The following is a 21449-nucleotide window of genomic DNA, read 5'->3' on the forward strand; positions in this document are numbered from 1 at the left end:
GACAACTTGAGTCTAGTTCCTGCAGCGCTAGGGTAAATCAATGGCCCGCCAGATGCCAACGTTTTGAGAAGAGATCCAGAATGCACCTGTCTTTTATTTGAACGCCAGATGACTTAAGTAGCGCGTGTCCGACTTTCGACAGTTTCTATTCGTGAATCGTTTTCCCGTTATTATAATTTGTGAGCCAAACCTGTCATATTCCATCAGGCTACCTGGGTATGAGTGCATTATATCCTCCAGCCACGGACAATGCACGAAAATATAGACACACAAAGTTCATTCGTAATTTGAGAGTGGTCAGACGCACACGGAAGAAAATGCAGCGACGTTTGAATAAGCCGGCTTCAAAGCGATGGGTTTCTTTCTGCGAGTGTTTGCTTCCCCGAAAGTCTGCTTTTTATATGGAGAACAGTTCGCGGCTTCCGTGCAACCATTGGACAGCGCCACTCATTTATATTCTCTGGCTGTTTACTTACAATGCAGAGAGATTGAAGCCACAGAATCCTTCTATATGAGGAATGCCGGTGAAGCAAGTTCGACTGGAACGCGGACTCCCGACCACCCACTGTTCTAACGTGGTCCCCGTATGGAGTGCCCTTTCTCTCTGAACGAATTAGAAGTTTCGCTTGCTTTATGCAGACGTTACTCAGCGCCGGGACCAGAAGCAATTACATAGCGCGTTCGGTGTAACCTTGGTGAACGATCTCGAAAGGCACTCCAACTGCTGTACAACTCCTTGTAGACTGGCCCGGTCTCCAGGAATTGAAGTCAAGTCACCTGGTACCACTCCTCAAAGCTGGCAAGTCGCCTCCGATGGTGTACCACAGCATCCGATGGCGCTTGTTATTTGTGTAGGAAAACTAATGGAGCGAATGGTTCTAACGCATTCGGAGTGGTACCTAAAGCACTATGTTATTTACCCAGATACGATTACAGGATTCAGGCGCGGTCGTTCATCTATAGGCAACGTTGCCGACTTTGTAGCGAACGTCGAATTCCAGAAAGCCTGTAAACGCTTCTCTGCTGCCTGGTTTGTAGACGTTAAAGGGGCTTATGATAATGTTACCCATGAAGCCATCGTTAAAGCGTTAGAAGCAATAAGACTTGGGGGCAAGATATATCTCTGGCTTCGTAGCAACCTACAGATGCGGTCTTTCTTAGTGCTCACCGGGTAGAGCCCGAATTACAGTAGTGGCGGAGTCCCTCAGGGCGGAGTACTAAGCCCAGCTATTTTTAATTTGGCCCTTATTGGAATATTGGACTAATCGATAATCTCCAAAGCGCCGTTAGACTCTCTATCTATGCCGAAGACATCTGTATCAGAACGTCGAGAGTGACACGGCTTCACTTTCGCACTCGGCTTCAGAAGGCAGCCTCATTGACATCCTGCTACCTTCGTAAACAAGGACTGGAGGTAACATGGGAAAAGCGCGCAGTGGTGGCATTTGCCCTGGAGCCAATGTCTACGTAGGGCATATCAATCAACGGACAAGTGATATCGTCCAGAAGCCACAGGTTCTTGGTGGTTGTGATTGACGGGGACCTGTCCTGTACTCCTAACGTGAAACACGGTAAAAAGCGACTGATTGCTATTTGTTATCTGTTCAAGTTCTTTGCAGGGAAGAAAGGGGTGGGGGGGAGGCGTATCCACGCAATTCATGTCACAGCTGTGCAGTATGTCTGATGGATTCCTTACGATTTTCCCACTAAGGATCATACCCACAACGGGGCGATGGGCCAAGAACTGGCCGGTACACTTAAAATAAATAACACGAAATTTAGAAACACCAGCCTATATAAGGCTTGTCGCATCACATAGCACGCCAGTTCCCTTTACGCCTAAGAAGCAGGAATGAAATGTCTCGAATGTAGAACATTTCATTAACCGCGTCGCGAAAGCTTGACTTCACGTGTAGCTTCCAACATGTAGGTTAGATCAGCTTTTTTTGTTGTTGTTGTTCTTGGATAAATATGCTAGTCGCATGGGTGTTTTCTATACATAATGAAGTTTTCGGTTTACTGGCATAACTCTCTGGTCCTATTGACTTTGTTAAATCGAGGTTTAAATGAATCACGAATATTTACAGGGCCAAAAATACTGATTTGAGTCACCTTTTGGACGCAATGCCAGTAAGAAAAAAAAAAGATGATGGGGAAGTCTAGAGTTTTAGAGTCCGAAACATGGCAACCCAACTTGAGTGAAATGACCAGGTTTTTATGAGCCAAGGGTTGCTCCTTACTGCCAATTTCGCAACCGAGGATTGCAATGTGAACTGTCCATAATGTCCACAGTATAACTTGTTCTAGCCATATCATTCAGAGGAACCACACCTTACGCTCAGTGTTTTCTCGGGAAACAGCTGCATGAGGTAACTATAGCAGCAATCCACCTGGTGATATAAAGTCGTTGCGAAGCCTCTGACCCAATTTAGACAAACGATGCCATTTCGACTCCTATGGTTCGTAGGCACTACTGTACTACTTACTGTCTTTTGGACTTGAACTGCCTAAGGAAAATATCTGTGCCTAGTGGTTCTACATTTCTTGTTGTTGTTGTTGTTGTTTAGTCAGCATGGAGCACGTTGCAACATAACTCCTGAAGAAAGCCGATATTGTTGGCCGGTGGCATCGAAATCAACAGCGAAATTCCACCAGCCTCGGACAGCTCTGCGTTTATAGACGTAGAATTGGCTTCGAACAAAGCCATCGGTAATAGCCGCCGCAGCTTGTAACTCAAGCGCACCGAAGAAAGAAAAGAAACTTCCCCAAGGATGGCGTATTATTACTTTGCCGAATGCACCCCCATCGAGTATATGGAACATGTTTTGCTTTTGATTCAGCGGCTGCCATCAAACAGCTCGTGATGCAACCAGAGCAGCTTGCGATGCCCCCATTCTGTTACCGTGAAACCGACTAAGCCAACGCATAATACGGGTAGCACAAGGACTTGTGTTAGGCGTTCGCATAAAATATGAAGGCTCCGCAAAATAGCTCTGAGCGGTCAACGAACAGCGTTGTTGCCAGCGGCGATGGCTTGATAAATGGGCTAGATGCAACGTTCTTAGGCGAAAAGGAAAAGAGAAGCTTATTTCACCTCGCGTGCAGCTGTGCGGCTTCGGCTTGCATTTTTCGTACATTAGCTTCTCTAGCTCTCCTACTTTTTGGTATCCGCTCTTCTTTCCTCGATAGTATCGCATCTTGAGCCCCGAACATCGGTTTCGGCAACTCCTGCGGAATTATTCAGAGCGTTAGTCCCGCCGCTGCGCTGAATAATTGAGTCTCACAGTGCGCGACATTTCGCGCTCCCCATCGTTCAATGTGTTGAAGGCTGTTTACACAGCTGTTTGCGATGAGAAGGCTGTGTATATATTTTTTTCTGCTTCCAGAGGCGTACATGCGTTGCTCTCTTATTCGAGCAGAGCGGGTCAAGATCTTCAAACGCGCACGTTGTGCCGGAAATCACAGTCGATGTGTCTCGTTATTGAGATGGCACAGCCCTGCGTGTAAGAAAACGCAAACATCGCTGCAGGACAAACGTATAGTTGCCTGAGTCAGTCTGTTCAACTCACCACAGGTTCTTCGTTTAGTGACCCCGAGTACGGACTATGCGATAATGTTAGTTTATGCTAAATTATGTGGGTGGGAAAGCAGAACGCACGATCACAAACATGGAACGCCCTAGTCCATGGGCTTGTTTCTCTACTCCGAGGCTTGGAGCGCACTACGTAGCGTTTTTTATTTATTTGTTTATTTATTTATTTATTTATTTATTTATTTATTTATTTATTTATTTATTTATTTATTTATTTATTTATTTATTTATTTATTTATTTTAAATGAGTATACCTGATTGCATGCGCGTATTCAGGAGGGATGTCCAAACACTCTGATTCCCCTCACCACTCCCTTAAAATTTGTGCGCACAGCGCCAGCGTACAATGCGTGAAAAACTTGTGCAGCTCTTCATCCCAGCTCTTATTGTTCTTTTGCTCCGGAGAGACAAGAAATATTTAATGATTATTGGAGAGAACCCAACAGCACTTAAATAACTCACCGCAAAGAAAGCTGGCAGGGATGCCGAACTCGGCTAAAATTTGTTAATTACTGTTTGAAGTTGACCCTATTAGGCACTACAGCCCTTCAGTATCCGAGCGATCACCGCTGGCTTGCATACTTTACCTTAAACTATTTTTGTTTCATTTATATCCAGCCAAAACTGAGATAGAGCTGCATTATTGCGGACTCTATATGCCTCAGCCAATCAGTTGCGTCTGGGCCGGCACAGAAAGAAAGTGGCATGCTTGAATGTCAAAGCTTCTTGTTTAACAAATTACGAACCCTTCCTTTACCGGAAAATGAAGCTAAGCGAAGCTTGTCTCGCATGCACCTGACCTTAGTCACGGTTATGTAACCCACAGGTAAAGGTGCCGGATTGCTTCGGTCTCCCGCTCCTCGAGCTCGGCATCTTCTTCTCGTTAACATATGATTGCGAAAGAACACGACGCGGTGTTTCAGTGGCTGCCGGGCCATTGCCGCATCTCCGGCAACGACCTTGCTGACGAAGCTGCTAGGAAAGCGCACGAAGGAGCAACCTTTATTTCTGTGCGTTTATCACGGACGGACGCAGCCCAACACTTAAGCAAGCTAGCTCAGCGTATGACGTTGGAGGAGTGGCACACACCTGAATTCACCCAATATCGATTGCATTCCCTCGACCCCTCTGTGCAACTGCGGCTGTTACCTGCGCTCCCGCGAAAGGAGGAAACAATGCTGTGCCGCTTACGCTTGGGCGTGGCATTCACGAATGCATATACGTGTTTGATCGGAATGGCTGATAGCGCCGAGTGCAATGCCTGCGGTGTCGAGTAGACTATAAAATATACTGTGCTACTGCCCATCTTTTGAAAATGAGACATGACTTCTGCACAGCTCTAAATCAGTTAGATAGAAGACCATTCGCCTTGAAAAAGATATTGAGACCATGGCCTCGCATATTGCCGCTACAAAAGGCCACAAAAGTGCTGCTTCGATATTTGAAAGCTGCCGGACTGAGGCACCGTCTGTGGTCCGGACTGAGTGACCGACCGAAATCCCCAGTGGACATTCCCTTCTTCTTTTAATCTTTCCCTCCCCTTTTCCCTTTCCCCAGTGTAGGGTAGCCAATCGGGCTCAGTCCTGGTTAACGCCCTTGCCTTTCATTTATCATTTGCTCTCTCCCTCTTCTCGTTGCTGCCGGATTGTCTGGGCTCGGGCGGCTCTAATGGCTCCATCGGCGGGCCGACGGCTGCCCTTTCACGGGCGAGTCCTCGCCGTCGCTCGTCGAACACTGCCAGTTTTTCGGGAGAACGCACAACGGGCGGCTGTCCCATTCGTTTTCCGAGAATGAACTGAAAGGAAACGAAGCCGCCGGCAGCATGCGCGAGACCCTTTCCTGCCCTTTCCTTCTCCTGTGGAGGAGGAGGAAGTAAACTTTATTGCTCTAGAAAGAATAATTCAGCGGTGGGGCCGGATGTCTTCATCTTCTATTGTTTGATGACGATCTCCGGCCTGCATGGTTGGCGCCCCTATCCCAAGGCACCACTGAGCGTGGCTGCTCATCGGGCATGATCCACCAGCCTCCGTTGGAGGCTAGGGTCGCCGCTGGGGAGCACGCTCTCCCACTGCTCCGCAGTAGGATTTTCTATTTTGTGGGATGCCTTATTCGTATTGCACTCCCACGTGATGTGTAAAGTGTGGGTATTGCGGCCTGGTGGAAACGAAACGGCTCTGAGTGGCTGCGCGCGTGGCGTGAGCGCGCGCCTATGCAGCTGGAATCCTTGCTAATGACTCACGCTCCGGCGCCGGCGCAGCTGCCAACTCATCAAAGTTCCCTTTCCCCCAGCTGCACTGCTCTGGGAGCAACTGGATTTTTCCGTGAGCAGACAGCCACCGAAACTTGAGCCAATCGAAGCTTAGCTTGAAAAATAAATGCGTCGTTAGAGTGCTCAGTATGACGCGAATAAATTTATTATTATTATTATTATTATTATTATTATTATTATTATTATTATTATTATTACTATTATTATTATTATTATTAAGCATCCGCGCAGTCATAATTCTGAATAATCATCTGAAAATAAGACTCCCCCTTGGAAAAAGCCTCAATCCGTGCCTGCCTGATGAGTTTAAGACACGTAAATTCTTGAAGGCGTGGCTGTTGATTTCATTAACTTGGCATACGTCAAAATTTGGCTCCAAAGAGACGTCGATTCCAAAACTTTTTTTTTCTGCTCAGAAATATCGGACACCACGTTGACTTAACGAAGGGTTTCAGTAATATCCCAATCATTACTGCATAACACTGGGTGCGCGTGAGAAAGAAAGAGAAAGAGAGAGAGAGAAACATTAACGGTACGAGATTCGCTTTCTTAATACATCCGTAAAAAGGCGCTGTGGCGCTGCATGGCCCCTGTGGTTGCCAAATAAAGAAAGAACGATGAAAAGGAAAAATAGCTATGGCTTATTACGAGCACAGACAATTAAGAACTTCCCGACTACCATAATACTCCCAAATGTAAATGGGAAAAGCACATTATCATATATTTAGGTCAAACCTCAAGTGCATGCATTTCATAATGTGCTTATGCCACATATAATGGATTCAGAGCTGTCATTAGTCGCATGCGGCCGAATGACGTCTTCGAGTGAGTGCTGATAATCATGTCGACGCAGTTAATCACCGGTGCTCCTTAAGAAAGCGTGGTGGTTGTTCACATGGAATAAAAACAATTACGCTTGCGTAATATCTATTTGATTAAATAAAAATAAAAAGGAACGTTGTGATCCATAATGATTGTAGCTCCTTGTCATGTTCCTAAAATAACTGTACGACAAATGGGGAACTGAGGCGCCCTATGTTTATTAATCACAATCCTACGACTGCGTATGAAGCAAACAGGCAATGAAACCGAGGAAAGAATAAACTACTTGTTTTCTTTTGCGCTGAAGTGTAAAAATGATGGCCCACGTGCGGACAAATTTGAAGACGCCATTGTTTTATTTTTGAAAGCTAATGTCTATGGACGGCGAGTGGAAAAGAAACGAGTGTTGATAGTGTTCACGAGCATGTTTAGTCCCTAGAACACGCCATGGGTATGCTTGATGACTTGCTGTGTGCTCGATTACGCTTGCGTAATCACAAACATGAAAGCCTACGAAGAAACTACCTGACGCAGCTGGGGGAAGGTCTGCAAGTTGTTTGCGAGTCTGCATCAAGTTCGCGAAATCGGGCTCACAAAATCGAGCACAGAGCAAGTCATCAAGCATACCCATGGCGTGTTCTAGGGACTAAACATGCTCGTGAACACTATCAACACTCGTTTCTTTTCCACTCGCCGTCCATAGACATTAGCTTTCAAAAATAAAACAATGGCGTCTTCAAATTTGTCCGCACGTGGGCCATTACCTGTGCCGTTTCTGCCACAAGACAGACGGCATGTTGCAATTCAACGTAGTCGTTCGATCACGCACATCAACTGAAACACTGTTGCTCAAAATAGAATGAACCTGAATGAAATTTTTGATTGGATACAACGGCACGTCTCACGTGCAGAGAGCACATTATTGCGATCACCGTAAAGGTCTCTTGCGACACACGCAAGAACACCATAGGTGTGGGATAGTTATCGTTAAACGTTACTATCGACTTCGCGAGGCTTAAGGCAGCAAATCTTTGGTTAGCGCTTTCTCCATGCCTGTATTAGATTTTTCTTTCTTCTTTTTTTGCAAGTTTAGTCATGCTGCTTCCGACCGTGACTAGACGTTCGTTACACTCAATTTTTATCTCTAGCGACGGGAGTAAAAAAAAGAAACTTACCTCTCTGGATGTTGCAGGAGTTCTGCAGGTCACTCAGGATGTATGAATTTAATCAATAATCAGTGCTTGTTAAAGTTCCTTTTTTGATCTCCTTAGTAACGAGAGGAAAGTTCATACGCTAAATGCATAGCGAGAAGTTTTATCTATACCTAAGTTTCTGAACTTTGCGCATTCTGTTTTCTGTGAATAACGTTTAATCACGCATACAAACTGCTACAAACGTAACGTTTTTTTTTTCTACTTATATGCGCAACTTTATTGAGTTTGAACGCTGGACGACTGAAAATTGACACGAAAACCAACAGAAAATGAACAAATAGGAAGATCGAAGGCCCGTCTTCAATGCTGTCAGTGACTCCGTCCACTGTACAAATGAATTGAAATATCTGGAACTTTTTTTTTATTTCTGAATAACACTAGGTTACCGCAGAAGCTGCGGCCGCTGAGGGACATCGCAAATAGTCACAAATAGGTTTGCAAGCATTACGCGGCATTGAAATGTGCATTACCTACGGAAGAAGAGTTACATTTCGGCGCATCTTGACAAAAACACGCGCAGTCGACTTTTGCAACAAACGGGCCCAGAAACCGTCCGCCTAGGCAGTGGGGAAACGCAAGGCCGCGCCACCAACGACGACAGCATCTAAACTTACAGATAGCACAACGTTACCGCCTGAAAGCGACCGCAACTCGACTGCGTGAAAGAGAGTGTCCTTATCGGACGAAAACGGGCGAAATAAGAGCCAAACCATTCGCGGTAAAAATTTGGAGGACGCTAAAGCTTCGCCTTTGAGAGTGGAACGCGACAGCCATTCAAAGGTCCCTGGCTGCTTCTCACAGTTCCCCGCAACTGCAGCTTATGTAACCGTAATGTTTACCGCGAGACGCTGGAGGCGAAAGCTACGCACGAAGGCAAGCTTTCTGGTAGAAACGCGGCCTCTTGCGTGGACTGATCCCGGAGGTAGTGCGCATCCGAGACAAAAATACTACATCATTTTCAGGTTTCTGTTATTGTTTCGCACTTCTAATATTTCAGACTGAGAAGATTTAACATAAAAGGCACGCGCTGTCGGCGTTTTGTTTCATGACATTTGTTTGTGGACTGTCGTCCTCAAAATTCCCTGGAATAACTTTGCCAAGAATGTAGGACAAGGTGTGAGCAACTATGAGCAAGAAAGTCAATTTAGCCATGCATAGACTGCTTGGGACGGCCAAGCGCACTTTACGTGCTACTCTCACTCGTGCCAAGGCAACTCAAAATGCGAGGTAATTGGCTTTTGCGTCTTTTGGAGGTCAGAAACATGCTACACTAATCGGATAGTAGGTAGGGAAGGGCATGGTGAATAGCTATCGCGCGACAGGGCTGACCGGTTCTTTTCTTGCGAGCAGTGCGACTCGGCGGGCCAGGTTCGTCAAGTAATGATGTGGTGTGGTGTATATTGTAAGCACAAACGCGTCGCATGCTAAATTACTTCGCCTAAAGCTCGCGTAGCATGTTTATTATGCGAAACAGCTGAAACAAATAAGGAAGAGGTGCCTTTTCTAAAAAATTGTGTCATCGAGCAGCCTCCATCATCCAAGAACGGTAGACTGGTGCCCTTCTACCTACGCCACTACCTCTGATGGCACCTTCTGTCCCTATATGAAACATTTGAGGAAGTTTCCTAACCAGAAGAAAAGGGTTGAAGGACCCCGATAGGAGTTCCGAAAAGTGTTCGTCGCTCAAATTCACTGCACGTCTCATCGTAATGTGGTGCTGTCGCGCGTTTCTGCGAGGTCAAGCGTGCCATAATTCGAGATTCAACACGTTTTTTTTTTTATGTTGAATAGCATCACACACATTAATGTCATTAGATTCGAATAACATTCGGTGCACCGAATGTCATCCTGCCCGTGGTGGTGCTACACAGTAAAGATTAATCTCGTTCGGTCATGATATCATCGGCGATCATTGCAAAAAAAAAATGGAGAGAAAAGAAGAACAAGGGATGGGTAGAGTGCCTGAAAAGTCGATCTATTTATATCAATAGGAATATAGGACGTCGCTTCACTGAAAATATGCACATAAACCTTCTTCCTCCAGATTGTCTGGCCACGATACGTCAATATAATGCTTATCTAGCTTATCTAGCTTAGCGCTGAACGGCGACGCTTATTTGCAGCAGGTGAAGCGCTTAGTTGATGTGTGCTTTCTATTGCGAGCAAAGCAGGCTAATCAGAGGACGAGGCTCGATCGTCAAGTAGACGCAGATGCCATTCGAGACGTCGAAAACACACGTGCACACAGGCACCAGATTGTTTGCAGTTTCGCCGACTAGTAAAGCGACGGTGACCAGACGCCACTAAGGTGGAGAGTAAAAAGAAAAATTGTCACAGCATGCCGTACAGCTTTCCGCTAGTGAAAGTGACCGGTGCCTTAAACTACGCAAAAGTAATGAGCTTTTTCCTTGAACGCTTCTCGAGGTACTGGTGCTCAATGTCATATTTTGACTTCTCTCCTGGGTAGAAAGTGTACATTCGCTTCGAGTGTGAAGCAGTACGAGTTTCTCGAACTCATTCGATTGCGGAAGTGATTCGATTCTAATATAGCTGTGTATCAACCGAATAATGTCATTTGATGCTAATGGCATTCGATTCAAATGATGCCAAAATGCCCAGTGTGTTAGGGGTATAAAAGTCTTCAACTCGCTCTTCAAGGTCCACCATGGTGACTAAGGGAGTTCGTCACTGAAATCTTCAGCGCGTCTCTCGTAGTAATGCGCTATTCTTGCCTTGCTGGCTCACGAGAGCTTCGCTTTCATCGATTCCCGCAGTCCGCGGGATCTGTATAACATTTCTTTTTTTCTTCTTCTTCTGCAACTGGTCTGGATAACTTGATACGTTGCCCGGCTTTGCCGTGAAGCTTATGCAATTACTTCGCAAGAGTTCCGTCAAGAGAAAGAACAACATTCTGAAAGCATGTGCTCGAAGATGACGCACAACAATTGCCTCAATGTGCACACGCTGAAACCGCCGGAGCGTTTGCGAATGTCGCGCCATTCTTGTTTACTCGGCCACGTCCAAAAACTTTCGGATGTTTCGTTTCGCTCCATTTCGAAACATAAGTAAACATCGCTGGATGGGAGGGCTAAGGCGTGAGGCCTGACAAAGAAGTTCGCACGAGCCCTAATGAATATTCACAGCTAAGTGAATAGTCACACGCCCGTTACCAAACCAGCCTCAGCTCCAACTGCGGTTGGGTTACGTAGGGCACCGTTGCACATTCAAAGTTTCCTTTTTTTTCGGCATTCCTGTACAATGCATCTCGTGCCACGTATTCGTCAATGACATTTTCCGACTAGGCAAGACATAAACGCAGTCGTCGGGCACTATGTGCGGCAGTACACGGACGCGGAGTAGTGCGCTCTGCGCTAATTGCATAAAAGAGCATTGAAAATATTCAGTCTAGCTGTGAAACATGGCTTACAATCGCATAAGCCACGTAACACAGCTTAAGAAAAGGAAGGTTGTGGGAAACGACTGCACCTTTCGGGGGAGGGAGAGAGATTGCAGGAAGGTAGGGGGTGAAGGAGAGAGAGAGAGAGTAACCATCGCCTACTATGGCTTTCCTCTAGCCAGAGCGACATTGCCACATATGAAATTTTACTCTCGGTCGAACAGGTGTGGTCTTCACCTGTTCTTTCTTTTAATCACCGTTAGTGCTGTTTTCTTATTGCGCATATTAAGGTTTCTGCTAGTGGCAATTACGGTAATAAGGTCATAAAAATGACAATTTCCCTTGAGATGTGCGAAAAAAAAAATCTGAGCGCTTCTTAACATATTCAGGACGAAGGGTAGGAATGCCATCATCGCAGCTTCGTCTCGGTGGTTGCCAGCAATCTCGATCAACTTTTCTATAACGCTAATTATGATAAATATCTGTGCTTGGAGTTACGTGAGGTGTTTCTTTTTTGGTAATCACAGATAATGGAGTGCTAAGCTTGCGAATGAAAGGCGAATTTTCGAGAAGTTTTCGCTCGTGCGTGAGATACGAAACAGCGTTCCCAAGTGGCTTACGACAACTCTGGTATGCACCCTGTCACTAAATAGCAAAATAAGAATGCCGTGCGCCTGAAACAATCGTTACGAGACTTCGTTCAAAGCGGCCGTGCTGTCATTATTCCCCTTTGACAGTTCTCTGCTGCTTACTATTGCGGGGAAGTCTGTAATACGGAACTAGATTTCTGCCTGTATGTAACAATATTTCTGCACGACATGGTCTCGAGACTTAGCAATTTTTCTTCCTTTCTTTTACTCATTTCTTATCTTCCTGTCTTAATATGTCCTCCGGGCACCGTCAGTCGACTTTGCACTACAGCGTCGTCTACTTGGCAACGTGTGTGCCACTCCATGCACCCTAGTGGCTCCAAATTAAATTATGTCACGTCGTAATGTTTTGCAATGAGGCAAGAATCTCTGTGGTGTGGGCGTGACATGCACTGAACATCCATTGCGAAAGACACAGAGACCTGCAAGATGCCACGCAAGAATGCAGCGCAAGCGACTTCGTATGTTGCGCAAAGAAGGGACGACAGAGCAAGATGTCTTCGTTTTGTCGTCCAGCACAACGCTGCAATTAAGAAGAAAAGAACGGGAAGGAGGAGATGACGTCAGGTAGAGAACACTGAATTTTTGTTGCTTTTAGGCAGCAGGCAATGTTCTGCAGTATAAAGAGACAAAGCGTACCACTCGACTCTCAGTATATGTAAACATTATGTTATTGTTATTTATCAATCGGTGTGCGCGAAACGTTGGCATCATGGGTGATGCCGGCTACTACTTTAGGTTTACTCATACAGAGAGCAAGCACTACAATATTCACTACTGAAAAATAAATAAAAATTGATATAGAGATAGAACGTAGTAAATGTTGGAACATGTTCAGGCTCTTTACACTTCCTTGATCCATTATGACATATGTTTACAATAGACGATCCGCCTGTTTAACCAATACGCGCAAGCATTCATAGTACATTGTCTCTATGTGCATATCTTTTAGCTCTTTGCTATTCAAGTTAAATATAAACGTTTAAATGCAAAAATGAAAAAGTCAAGCGGCGCTGACGGCATACTGAATGCCTTCCTTGTACGGTACTCAGAGATTGTGCCACATTTACTTTATGTTCTGTTTAACGCATCACTCAACCAAGGCTTCTTACCCGCAGATTGGCTCCCGCAAAAGTAGTTCCCGTATTTATATCGGGAAACAGGCTAAAAGCTTGTAACTACAGACCATTTTCTCTAATAAGTACATTCTGTAAGTTGCTTGAACATGTAATAGCTCCCCATATATCTCAGCACCTTGAATAAAAAAAAATTCTTCGTTGAGTATCAGCATGGTTTCCGGAAGACTGTCTCAACAACTACACAATCAATTTCGGTTATACATGATTTTGCTTCAGCTCTAGATAATTGTAGGTAGATAGATGCGGTTTTTCTTGACATGTCAAAAGCTTTTGATAGTGTGCCACACACTTTACTCATTGACAGATTAAGGGATGCCGGGCTTCCTGAGAGATTGATATTGTGGTTGCAGGCTTATCTGAATAATCGCTCACAGTTTGTGGAGTGTGCGGGTATTATATCTGCTGATCTGCCGGTATTCTCTGGGGTTCCACAAAGTTCCGTGCTTGGTCCTCTCCTGTATTTAATTTATATAAATGACATTGCTTTTAACATCGATCATCCTGTTACAGTAAACTTGTTCGCTGATGACTGCGTGATGTATAGTGTTGTCAAAGCTCCTCTTTCCAAACACTACTGAACAATAGCCTCTGTAAACTCGCGGTCTGGTGCGAACGAAACAGTATGCAAATCAATTTTGATAAAACAGTTGCTATGACAATAACCACAAAGAAAAGGCCACTGTCTCATACGTACCACATTGCTAATAAAACTATTAAATAAGTAACGTCTGTCAAATATCTAGGACTAACTATCACAAGCGACTTAAAATGGGACGAACATTTGAGGAACATTTGTACAACAGCGTTTAATAAACTTTGCTTTTTGCGCAGGAAATTAAAAGACTAACCGTCAAGTGTTAAACTCGAGGCATACCGCACTTTGGTTTCACCAGTCCTTGAGTACGCTTCCGCAGTATGGGACCCACACTACGTTAAGGATATCGCACAAGTAGAACGAATTCAGCACCTCGCTGCTCGATTTATTGTATCTGACTATCGGTCTTCTTCATCTATTAATGACATGTTGCAGCGACAGAATCTGGAACCCCTCCGTGTCCGCCGAAAGATTGCGAGACTAAAAATTCTTTATTGATCTATCAGAACAAAATGGGTCTGCCGCGCGAAACTTATCTTTCCCACGCACAACACAGGTCTTTTAGAATTAACCACTCGAATGTGATCCGCCCGTACTTTGCGAGGACGAAAATGTTTCAGAAGTCTTTTTTTTTTTTCACTCACAATTGAAGAGTGGAATTGTCTGCCAGCGTCTGTTGTTGATTGTGCAAATGTAGATTTCTTTGTGAAATCTTTGTCATTGCACTTGATGTAAACCTCTCCTACTAGGGCAGCATTGCTGCCTGCAGTATTTTGAAATAAATAATTAAATCGACAGCGAGTGGCATGGACACCCATACAAAACCTGGCAGTTTGTGTGGTCTTAGCGAAGCGATTGTTCTGCAATGTAGACTTACATTGTATGTGGAACCATGGTTTTTGCATTGGTAACTAGCAACTGTTGCTAGTTACCACTCGTTCTGTCCCGCAATACCATACTGTCCACTCCTTCGTCTTACGCCCCGTCTGAAGTCGTGGTTCTTTTCCTCTTTAAACATGTCGGACCAACTGGCCCAGAGTTCCCCCCCCTCTTGAATCGATTACACTTGCACGCATAAGTACCCTGAACGGGCAGGCTACGGTGTCTGAAATGAAGATGTTTACGGAAGATGTCGTCTTACATTTATTCACAGGACGAAAAGGCTACCTGTAACGCTTTTGAGAGAGCACGGACAGATATATAATTTATTAGAAAGGCAGAGAGGTCGCCCTGAGCTAGCATGCTCTGGCCTGTTACTCTGCACAATGGAAAAAAGAATGGGGACAAAAAAGCGCACACAAGGGCACATATAGGCATCTTTCTGTACACGTCGCAAGCACTAGAGAAAGGCTGTCGCCTTAAACGTCACCGTAAAAGTATTAAGTTCGTCCATTTTTACGAGTTAATAAAGACACTCTTATAAACCACGACGCAAAAGGTGACAAGAGGGAAGCGGCTGAAGCTTGAAGGAGAAAAAATAAAACGAGTGTCGAGACGGGGGAAGCCAGTGCTTCCTGGATACAAAGCCATGGCTACGACGTCTAAAATCGCACTTGTTTTATTTGGTTGATGCTGCGCAACATACTGTCATACTGTTTCTCGCGTTTCATCTGTTTCAAATGTTAAGTCGAATCTTTATCAGTTTATAGAGCACTATGACTCTGGAAACAATATTTCGGGCACAGTGTCTCTCATATACGTACTGCTTCGTCATCCCTCGCCAAATCGAGGGCCCCTGCAGTACCTTTTCTCACTTCTCCTGAGCACTCAGTTGTAATGCACAGAAACGAAGTCGAACGCTGCGCATAACACCCAACGCTGAGTACCGCCCGTTATGTTTGTTTATCCCGTGTTCCCGCCCACCGAAGGGCTAAAGTATCAGCCGTAGTTTCCTTAACGGCGTTGGAACTGCCTCTGGTTAACCTCCCTGCCTTTCTATGCAACCTTCTCTCTCTCTCTCTCTCTCTCTCTCTCTCTCTCTCTCTCTCTCTCTCTCTCTCTGCTCTTGTTTGCTTCCTTTTCGGTCGTCTCGATCGTTTCATTTATCGCTTGCTTACTTCCTGCCTCCCGTTGTTGCTAAAGTAGCAAATCACAACCTAACTGGTAAACCCACGATTCTGATTAGTTGACCAATTCCAGCCATTGCACGCTACAGCTCGCTATCCCTATCCGTCACGCTGACCAAATAGGTATGGTGCTCAACTGCTGACTTGGCTGGGCACGAGGTCGCTGATTCGATTTCCGGCCAACACAACCGGATTTTGATCGGGATGGAATGTCAGTATACTCGCTAAAGGATCCCGGGCTGGGGAAATTTAACCGGAGTCCTCACTACGACATCTCTGCAAGCCCCTGTATTTTTTTCTGGCACGATACGCCAAATCAGTCAGTCAGTCAATTAATCAATTCATTAAACAATCAAACAATGGGTCAGTCAGTCACTCAGTAAGCTCTTTCTTTCTTTCTTTCGTCCTTCCTTCCTTCCTTCCTTTCTTTCTTTCTTTCTTTTTCTTTCGCTCTCACTTGTCTTGTGGAACAAATTTAATCTCCTCCTGGCCGCTTTAACATATACCGAGCTTGACAAAGGCTGGAACGAAAACCGATGGCACTCACTGCATTCTATAGTAAGGGCCACCGTGCCCGGACCGGCGTCCGCGCGAGCCCGCTGCAGCGAAGGGTCCCGCTTCGGGGATCTCCCGCGCGGTGGCGGGAACGGCGCTGTTCCGTGCCGGCGCTCCCTCGGTTGCGACGAGCCCTTTCCAAGCGAAGCGGGAAGCACCGGCGCGCGCCAACTCTAGTTTAGGGAGCGCATCCCCCAACCGGAGCCCCTCGCCCGACGCGCCGCCGCGATGCCGCAGCAAGCTGCCAATACGAGTTTTTCGCGCGCTCTGTTCATAAGCTCTCCTCAAATGGCCCCCGTGCGCTAACCGTGACGAGCACTCGTCCTCTCGTAACCGGAAGCTTCGTTTCGACCTGCCCCCGCTCGTCAGTGTTTGTGACGTCACGTGCGTGCCTGAGGGTCACGCTGCCGCTCTTTTCGAGGAAGAACCTTCTAAATACCGCATTCTAACGAAGAACTGACAGCGATTTTACGTTACTTTACCTGCTGGTTTTCTTTCGGTGGTTTCGTAGACGCCAGAGAGATGTCCACAAGACGCATTCGCTTCTCCAGCGTGAGGTGGGGAGAGCTGCGAGCACCTATTCTGCCCCTTCTCGTCTTCTGCATAGCAGGCAAGTAAAACTCGGTCGTATTCTTACATTTATTTCGTTTCCTCTGTCTTTTCTCTTTTTCTCGCGGAATCTTTCTAATATGGACCCACATTCCCGTAGTGTTAAATCTCAACGCTAACACTCAAACGTGCAGCAGTTTTCTTTATTTAATGACATCATTGTGACTTGCGTCTCCGTAAATCCTATTAGTGTTTTGGCAAAATGAAATTCAGAACGCTACGTTATGCGCCACATACGTTCGGGCTTGTTTTCCTTCTGGCGAGAAGACAGCTGGTCTTCCAAGGTGGGAAGAATTTATATTTCGAAATATTTTAAGAGCCTAAGTCTAATGTGTTGCGAACACAGATAGCACTGAGACACGGAGACGTCGACGTGACCACGTGGACGAAACAATGTAGCTCTGCATGAGAAAAGGAGAAGGATCGAGAGAAGCCTGATCACAACAGAATGTAAATAAACATGAAACGCAACTTTGTAGTATGTGCTTTTGTGCGCTGCCCTTTCGTTCCAGGTTTACCTCGTAGCTGTAGGTTAGGCACTATGCATACAACTGTAGTGAGTGCCGGTATTTCGCTTTGCGTCATTGACTTACTGACAGAAAGCACTGTATGTTAGAAAAGAGCTGACAGAGTTTATGCAAATGCTGACGGCAATTATGTGTTGATATGTGTCTTCCGCCTCCTGGTTACCGTTTTCTGTTGAATTACATGGGCAAACCCCACGATATGCATACTGCAGTGTTATGTGAACACGGCTCTGCAAATCGCTTGGGGTACGTGATGTAACGTGGAGAATAATACTGCTTTCCTCAAGAACATACATTTTCATTTATGGCTTATACATTTTGTCAAGTCTGGGTGCGTCCACATTGGTAACGTCAGGACGACGTCTTTCTTGCACGGACTACACGGCAGGGAGATCAGGTACGTTCAGGTCATAATAGATGTGGTTCAAATGTGGTTTAGGAGGGATTGTTTTAAATCTATAATGTGACCAGAAAAATAGTTTCATTTCATCCTGTTCTTTTTCTCAGAGCGGCCTGCTATTCTTGTATGGTGTCACTGTTCATGGTTACTTTCTTTCTTTTTTCCTATTCATCCTCTAATTCGAACCATTCCTTTCTCAGGTCCACGGCATCTTCATTCACTGCGTAAACAAAAGGCGTCCGTGGAAGAGGGCACGAAAAGAAATGAGATAAGATGTAGTTGGCGAGTCTTCACGCAAGATAGATAAAAAAGACAGAGGCGCGATAGGAATTCCAGGGCTCATCTATATCTCGTGATTTGGAAATAAAATATGCAACCTGGACAGATGTGCGGCGGCGGCGGAAATCGAGTAGGGAGTGCGCGCGCATGCGATAGCACCCCCAGTTCGCGTTTGCTTCGTGATCTTCTGACTAGCGAAAAGGAAGTGGAGCGCAAGTAGATGAGAAAAATAAAAGGAATTACAATAGGCGGCAGAACAGCTCGTTTCGGTTTAACCGGCGACTGCACGGAAACACGGTGGCTGTGGCTTGGCAAGCGCGTCTACATGCGAGTCGCCGACGTGACAACACGGTTGGGTACTACAGCTAATCAAAGAGGGTCACGTGATTCGTCAAGGTTGCGCGCTGTTTAAGCGACTCACGCGAAAAATTGGGGGAAAGAAATATTCAGTTACATAGGGACAAAGAGAAAAAAAGAGAAACTGGGCGGAGAACCGGGTCGATCATTTCGCCCAAGGGCGTGTTTTTTCCTTTGCACGGTGGTATTTCGAGCCAGTAGGGAATAATGATGGATATTTAATTGTAAGCTCGTGGACGGTGCTTCACAGATCGCAGTCTATGCGCCGTTTATGCCGAAATCTTGGAATAATAGCTTACACGCAGCAGCGTCGAAAGCGTTCACATATTTTATTAAAATTACCACATGACTTAATATATCATTAAATGGCGTGTGTAAAGACGCGGGCTGTCTCCTTCGCGCCGCTTCTTATGCAAAAAAAAAATTAATGTTATGTGTCGCTGCCGCAATACTTTATTGAAACATAAAAATAATGTAGCACGTACGAAACCTTTCTAGGAGCCAAGCGCAAGCCATTGTTCTAAGCACTGTACCCATATACGAGCATGCCAATGCTCGTTTTCTTTCCTGCCTATCAACACCAAGAAACGAAATGTTAGGTGGCATTGCAGACGTAAATATATTCTGCGGTTAATTACATTTCGCACTTTCCACGTGTTCAAGAATTAGCAGAAGAAACTGTCATATCCCACGAGATCGCCAGATACGAAGGGATAGGGAGCAGCATAACGGTTGGAAGTTGGAGAATTGGATGCTCGCTCTACTGTGTTTGTATATCATGGACTAAAGAAAAGTTTCAAGGAAGTCTTGAAAACTTACCAATAATGCAAGATGCAACTATTTCATATCTCGTCCGGAGTGGCGTACGAGGCCGTCACGGCCCCGTACGCTACTCCAAATGCAAAACCCCTAGTATGCGTGTGTGTGTAACGTTCGGAGGATCAGAAGTAACATTCTCAAAGATCTTCGTGCGTAGTATGAAAGCTCCATTATCAGCCAGCACTCCAGAGCTGTTATAACATACAAAAGTTAAGACTGTCTTACAACGTGATGTCACGCAGCGAGGGTGTATAAGCAAACAGATTTCAGTGCGGGCAACGCATAGCGCAATATTTCTTTCCTCAAAGCCTGGGTTTTTTAAAGTCTCTATGCGCTTTCACGTGACATCACGACAGAAAGATCGCTGACCTGTTGTCTTAAGCATAAAGTTTCTTACAATTAGTATAGGGGACTCTGGCGCTGCGATCGTTCAACCACCATGGGAATTATGGGTAGTACACGGAGTTGTCTGATCTTCGTGCTTGGAGCATCAGGCATTCTGGTGACCTCGTTTATTAAGCGTTATCGTGGCATAAATTGGAGTAAACTTAAAATCGATTTATATTATTTTTTAATGCAGAAGGCAACAATACTCTGCAAACACGCATAATCACTGCCAAGTGTTGTGGTTCTGCCTGTCTGTGCGCCTTTGGGGTAGTGGTTTCAATATCAGGCTTCTTTGCTAGAGGTCCTGTGTCCGAATCCTTCCGTCGGACAATTTTAATTATGCTTATCCAATTATTTATAACGCAGTACTTTCTTGAAAATGATCAACTTGCAAAGTCACAAAGCCATTTAAAGGCGGAAGGGCGATGTTTAGGCCAATCCATGTACTACTACCCATCATTCCCATGCTGACTGAACTGCCCTGCTTGCAGGTCCGTAGACACTAGCGCCACTGTTCCCTCTAGTGATTGTATGAAACTCTATAATCTAAAGGGTGATGTGTCAGCCGGCGATCAGGCGCTGCTTATTCAATAAGAATAGAGATGTGAGCGAATCGGTCCAAGTTCATGGCCTGATTTTGTAGCGCGAAGTGCGAAAAGAAAAAGAACGAATGATTAGCTGAAGAAGGACGGACACGGGTATTCGCGCTGCAGAAATTACGCGAAGAGCTGGCTATTCAGTGCGAAAGCTTTTGGCCAGCCACGGAGGAGCCAGCTAGGACACGAGCCAATTATGGACACCGCTCTGTAAACGCGAAGTTTGATTGTTCGACGTTAACCATGCCTCCCACGCCACTTGGCAGTTTCGGACGGACGGGCTGTATGTCAAAAGCTATATTTGTCTGACGGAAGAAACTCGGACAGCGTAGCGCGCATCTACCGGTGTCCCGTTCCTTTGTGTTCGTCAATAAGCTCGCTTAGCACAGCACGAGTAGCGCAATCGCTAACACGGCACCCGTCCCTCGGTTATCGCACACTTCGCTACTGACATCCACTCAGGTGTACTCGGGAACTTATCGGCTCGAACGACAGCGCGTTGCGTATCGACACTGCTGCACAAGCGTAACTCATCTGCTCCTGGAACCGAAAGGAACCCCATTAGCGCACACTCGCATCATTGCTTCTGAATCCCTAATGAAGGCTTCCATCTAACCGTCCTGACGAGCCCGACGAAGGGAGCGCAACCGCGATAAGGCATGACAGGCAGCACTGCCGAACCTCTCTGACCCGTCAATCTTGCCGGCAGGCTAATTTGGCCGTTGACCTGCCTTTAAATACCATCCTTCGTTCATGACCTCGGCACACGCTGTACCATTATTCTACGGACATTCATTTTCAACTAGTCATTTGGCAGGCAAGCAGAAGTGCGTCCGAGACAACTTTGCTCCCACCGCAGGTTACTCTTCGAGTGACGCAATTTCGGGGCGATTACGATTCAGCCAGAACAGCGTGCTAGGGGTAAGCGGTAGGTGAAGACCGGCGTAATTATCGGACCGCGTCAGCACTCATTTTGGAAAAACTCGTTGGACAGAAATGGTTCGATTTGTCACTGACCTTCGCTGTGCAGAGAAGCTAGATAACGTTCATTCGACCTCCCAGCAACTCTATCATGTAAATTGAAGTATACTCCAAAGCTGTAAGAACACCAGCACCTCTTGACGATTCTATAACCAAGCAATTTAAGCTATGGAAGGCAAAAGAAAAGGTAACGAA

The 21449-nt window shown here is 45.7% G+C and overlaps 1 protein-coding gene and 1 long non-coding RNA gene across 6 annotated transcripts in view; one reads left to right on the plus strand and one right to left on the minus strand.

The window, feature by feature from the left end:
• Window positions 1-18221, plus strand: part of LOC139054551 (uncharacterized) — a 28775-nt gene extending 10554 nt beyond the window's left edge. The window contains exons 2-3 of the long non-coding RNA XR_011511313.1: window positions 16811-16909; window positions 18036-18221. This is a non-coding gene — a long non-coding RNA (uncharacterized lncRNA). The remainder of the gene's footprint in view (window positions 1-16810; window positions 16910-18035) is intronic.
• The window catches only part of LOC135909324 (lachesin-like), a 441203-nt gene that overhangs the window by 391592 nt on the left and 28162 nt on the right, over window positions 1-21449 (minus strand). The window lies entirely within an intron of this gene.

The sequence above is a fragment of the Dermacentor albipictus genome, chromosome 1 (genome assembly GCF_038994185.2).
Source record: "Dermacentor albipictus isolate Rhodes 1998 colony chromosome 1, USDA_Dalb.pri_finalv2, whole genome shotgun sequence".
In the NCBI taxonomy this organism is placed as follows: Eukaryota; Metazoa; Arthropoda; class Arachnida; order Ixodida; family Ixodidae; genus Dermacentor; species Dermacentor albipictus.